The sequence below is a fragment of the Pseudonaja textilis genome, chromosome 3 (assembly GCF_049901715.1).
Source record: "Pseudonaja textilis isolate UNSWEBS1 chromosome 3, rPseTex1.2, whole genome shotgun sequence".
NCBI classification, from domain to species: domain Eukaryota; kingdom Metazoa; phylum Chordata; class Lepidosauria; order Squamata; family Elapidae; genus Pseudonaja; species Pseudonaja textilis.
The window spans coordinates 176320263-176326262 of NC_141992.1; positions in this window are offsets into that span (position 1 = coordinate 176320263).

The following is a 6000-nucleotide window of genomic DNA, read 5'->3' on the forward strand; positions in this document are numbered from 1 at the left end:
CTTTGAACAGCATGAAATTCTCTTAGCAAAACATGCTAATTTTTGTTTATAAATTGCAAACATCAATGTGATGAATGTTGCCAGGAAAATCCATGGCAGTACTGAATATATCATCTTGGATTTAAAAAATGAGCATAGTCTCTCCAAAATAGGCCATAACAAGCAGTCACGCTTGCACAATACAAAATGAACAAAATTGATTTCATGCTGTATAATCATAAGAGCATTAATCATATCAAATATTTCCTCAAAAGCTTGGCAAAAAGTTGACAAGGATTTCTCTCTCTAAATCTAAGCTACATGCTGAGTTATAAACAAGTAATCAGAAGTAAGTAAACACAACCTAATTCACAGGCAAAAATGAACAAAATACATGTGTACGCATGTATTTGGATGTGCAACATTACCATTACTTTAAAAGCAGAATAAGCTCTTGAAACTTAATAAGATTTTTAATAGTAAGAATATTAATAATGTCTCATTAACAAAGCATTAATCCAAAGACATAAAACTATGAGATTTGCCTATGAAATTGAATTTCTGTTTATTTGATCTGAATGATGATAACATCAGAAAGTCACTTCAAAATGAGGTGCTCCAGAAAAAGTGATACATTTTCCCCAGTTTCTTCAAGCCCACTTTAATACTTTATCAAGTTATGTAAATGTGCATCCTTTTTCAGAATTACTGTAGAAAAATAATGCTAGAGCTTTGAGAAAAAGCAAGGAAGAAACACTTCAAAGCAGGATTAATAGCACACACACAGAAACCAAAGTTCTTGTTTAATTAGAAAAAAAATTCCTCAGCTCAAACATTGGTAGCATAACATATGTAGCAATATGATACTATCCTCAGTTAATAACACCACCGAAATTCTAGAGGTGTTATGCTTTATGCTGCATCTTCCTATTTCTACATTTTTAAAAATATTTGCACTATCACACAAACTGCCAAACTCCCAAACTACCATGGATCACAAACAGGAAAGTTTTTAGGCAGTATAAATGTTTTCCAAATAAAAAAAGGAGTGAAACAAAACACTCTATGCAAAATGAAATATCTCTTGTGGTCTTTGATAATGGCTTATGTCCAACTCTCATTCCTAAATGTAAGCCATATTATAAAAATACATTAAGGTTAAAAAAAAAGCCTTAATAGGCATTAAAAGCCTCAGTTCAATAAGTAATAATTTAAAATTATTTATATTATTAATATATATCTTAACGGCATCTGAATAAAATGCTACTAGATATAGCGTCTCTTTATCATTTAATAATCATTTCCATTTCTAATTGTTCATGCCAAGGGATTGATAAAAAGAAACTCAAAGGACTTTGTTTGCAACGAAGTGCATCACATTAAAACAAATATTTTTTGTAAAATCTCAGAAGTGGAAAGGTAGAGTTGCATTAACTTCAATGATCTGGCTTTTTAAAGCAGCTTATTTTTTCAGGCTTGTACAGAAGCCTGCAAGTCAAGCTACTTTAATGAATAGCAAGGAGATGACCTTCTTATATGAAATCCAAAAAATTCCCAGTAGCAATAGCAATAAGCACTTAGACTTATATACTGCTTCACAGTGCTTTACAGCCCTCTCTAAGCAGTTTACAGAGTCAGTCTGTTGCCCCCAACAATCTGGGTCCTCATTTTATCAACCTTGGAAGGATGGAAGGATGGAAGCCTGAATCAACCTTGAGCCAGTGAGGCTTGAACTGCCGAACTGCCAGCAACCAGCAGTCAACTGAAGTAGCTTGCAATAGTGCATTCTAACCAATGCACCACCACAGCTCTTTCAACCACTTTCAAAGGAAAGGTAGAATATTTACTTTGAACAAAATACCTAAGATTTCCCTATAGATAAAAGAATCCCTATCAGTCTTTCATTCTTCATGCAAGTATGCTTTTGTACTATATAATCCCAATGGTAAATGCTATTGCATTAGTTTAAATGAATGAGCTAGGCCCTCTTTGGCTTTAAATAATGCATTATTATTACATACACAAAACTGTGAAATCACAACTGGCAGTTCTTTAGCTGATATTGGCCTTCATACACATCAACTTGTTCCAAAGAACCTAGGATGTTGTAATGTATCGGCAAATCCAAGCAGATTTGTAATTGACAGATGGAAATTTTGTCAATGTACAGATTTTCTGAGTGCTGTTCAAGATTTTTTGGTATGGCACCCACTGTGCTGATAACCCCTGGGACCACCATGGTTAGTTTATGCCATAAACTTTCAACTTATGTTTTCAAGACTTCATAATCTTCTCCAATTCTTTGTCTTCTGTATTTTCAGTATTGCCAACATCAATTTCCATACTTTCTTCTTTTCAACCACAGTTAAATCTGGTACATTATGAGCCAAGATTTTATCAGTTTGCGTTCGGAAATCCTACAATGTTTACCTGCTCATTTTTACTACCTTTTCAACTCCGTGTTTCCACCAATTATTTATTACTGGGACATGATAATTTTTGCAGATGTTTTGAATTTGACATTTTTATCCACCTAGTGAGTCCTTTCCAAGGACCTGGGATAAGAAGATATTGTTTGATAGTGTTAAAGTATTGTTGTAGAAGGTAAACTGTTTCCAGTAAAGCTGACTTTTGCAATTGACTGATGGTGATTTTGTCAATTCCATTCATTCATTCAATTTCTATATCCATCAACCTCAGCAAATGGCTCGCCATTTAAAACATATATTACAATTAAAATTTTAAAAAAGTTTAAAACAATACAAGCATTTGTTCTTAAGGCTTTTAGTACTAGAGGGAGCCTGGAGCATATTATTACTCTTGCTGTTATGATCATAATTCCCTTTTTCATCCAAAATGATTAAGTTTTTATTTTTTACTTGAAACCCCGCATTACAAGACACTCAAGGTTAGCCAGGCCCTTTCAAGGTTTCATCTCCCCCTTACAGAGAATAATCTAATTATGAAGTAGGAAGGGTCCTCAAAAAAACAACTAATTTAAGCATCTCCAGTGTACAAGGAAGCAAATTAAGTCATCCTTCAGAAAAGCCGTCCAGCCTCTTTTTAAAATTGCCTCTTTTTAAAACAGAAGTTGTATAGATCTTACCATCAGAAGCACTAAGAGTTGTTAACTTAATTCTACGAAGTTTCTTTTCTGGAAACATTGTATTGCTAACCAGAGCTTATAAAACTTATGCTAGACCAATCTTGGAGTATTGTTCAACGGTTTGGAATCCCTACCATATATCTGATATTAGCACAATTGAGCAGGTTCAGAAGTACTTTACGAGAAAAGCTTTGCACTCTTCTGTACATAATCGAATTCCCTACGCTACTAGACTCAAAATTCTTGGTTTGGATAACCTGAAACTGTCACTTGTGGTCAGATTTAAGTATTGCATACAAAATTGTATATAGTAATGTTTTACCTGTAAATGACTTTTTCTGTTTTAATTGGAATAATACACATGCAAATAACTGTTTTAAACTCAGTGTAAACTGTTCTAAACTTGACTGTAAAAAATATGATTTTTGTAATAAGAGTCTGGAATGCTCTACCTGATTCAGTTGTCTCAGCTACAAATTTTCACAGTTTTAGTCACAAATTGACTACTGTGGACCTCACTTCATATTTAAGAGGTCCGTAAAGGGGGTGGGCATAAGTGCACTAATGTGCCTAATGTGCCCTGTCATTTTATTTTTATATTATTTGTGTTTTCATTTTTGTTTGACAAATTATAAATAAATAAAAATATTTTTTAAATCTTTAAATAAAATAAAGTAGCATTATTTCTGGTCCTAGTTTCTGTAGCAATGAAAAATAATTCTTATCCATCTTCTCTAAGGTACACTTTTATTCAATAAGCTTTTATGAGAATTAGCTGAAGGTATTTGGGATATTCAGTTTGAAGAAGAGAAATCTCAGGGAAGGCAAAGATATCTTTTCTTCTTCAGACTGAACATCCCAAGCTCCTTCAGCCAGTTTTCATAAAATCGTATTCTCAAAGTCCCTGTATCTCCTTTGGTACCTTCTTCTGAACCTTTTCTTGTCAATATCTTTCTAGAAATACTCCCTGAACTGCACTTTTATCCCAAACTGTTGTGGCGACAGAAACAACAATATGCTATACTAGGTTTGGGATGAGAGTGATACAGGTAAGGCAATCTCTATTCTATTTGCAATAGTTTAAAAAGAGATTCTGACAGTGTTGAACATCTGTACTTCAATCTTCACATCCCAGGTATTTGTGGGCAATTTGTGGGTATCCTGCCATAACATCAAGAGCTTAAGAAAACTTAGAGATATTTATTCTTTTCATCCCACAAGCAACACTTTGAGGTAAGTTGGGCTAAGAGAGTGTAACTGGCATGAAAGTGGGCTTGAACCTCAGTTTTCCCAACCCAAGTCCAACACTGGTTAAGACTGTGCAGATTAAATTGATTTATAAACTGTATTTACAAATTAATTACTGTTCATATAGATGCATGCTACATAGGACAGATTATTTCAGAAAACATGCTATGGTCTCAAATTGGGTGATATCTAAGTTAGAATGTTAATCTGACATGATTAAACTCAACAAACCAAGTCATTTTAATGTATAAATACATGAAGTTTTTTCTAGTATGTAATTTTAAAAACTAAGAAATAATTTATAAATGTTATTTTTATGCAAATTCAAACTTCTGATTGCAATGTTTTTAATTTGAATATTTTTAAATAAGTTCAGTTAGCACACATTTTTCTGAATTTAAACTTTAAGGGAGGAAATGAAAGTTATTAGCATACTTTATATAGACTTCCTAGAGCATTCCCCTGAAAATGATAGATTTAACTTTAATTTCTGGTGGTCAAATTGGACTTGTACCCTGGTCCTTTATTACAGTACTATTTAAACTGATTTGCTCATATTAAGATTAATGAAGTAATATTTCAAAGCTCCCTAGTACATGGGATATCACTATTGAAAGAAGACATATATTAAAGTATGTTGAAATGCTGTATAATAACAGTTCTTAATCAAAACCACTATAATTATAACATTTATTCAGTTCGTTTCATGACTAGACACTAAATGTTATGCAGTTAAAGTTTAGGGACAGATGTAAGAATATAGTTCTAATTGGTATGTAAAAATCTGTGAGTGATTTAATTTAAATGCCGCAAGCAGCAACTTCAAGCAATCCTTGACCATGTAAAATGTATTATAAATAGTTCTATATACAACATTCACTTGGAAGCTCACTAGAGACAAATAATGGCCTTGTATTTTGTTCTCATTTACTCTGAATTATCCAAACCTTCTGTTTCCAATACACCTGGCATCGTTTAATTACACCAAACAAAACTTCATTTAAACAAGAAGGTGACCTTGAGTGTAATCTATCAAAACAACAGCTAGCTTTAAAAGTTAGCAGGTTTTAACAAACTGCCAAGATATACAAGAACAATTTTCATTATGTGCTCAGACATCTTTTAAAGCAGTTTTAGTATATTTAAGGAATAGTTGTATACTCTTTTTGAAACAATGAATCTTCAATAGTTTTTCATAATTATTTAGATTAATAGCTTTTATGTAATTGATAAGCACACATTCATAGTCATGCTCACATTAATTACAACAGAAAATGAGTAGAGTGTTGATGGCTCCTCAAATAACTTTAAAAGGGTTTTTCTTAAAAGTTATTAAAATCTAAAGATGGTAACCAAATTATTCTGGAAATGTAATTTTATTCACTCAGCACACATACAATAAATGTGTATAGTTTCATTCCAAAGCAATAAAACAGAACTCTATTGAAAGCTTTAGATGTGAAATGTAGACAATAAAAAACATAAAGATCTAAGGAACTTTAAGATAATTATTCCAAATAGTGTTATGGCAAAAGAAGGAGCTTACCTTTACACAGACAAGTACAGTATTTATATAAAAGCTATTACATTTTATCATTGTTTACACCTTTAAAAATAGCTCAAAAATACCCTGAAAAGTCATTGTAAATTATTTCTACCCAGCTGCT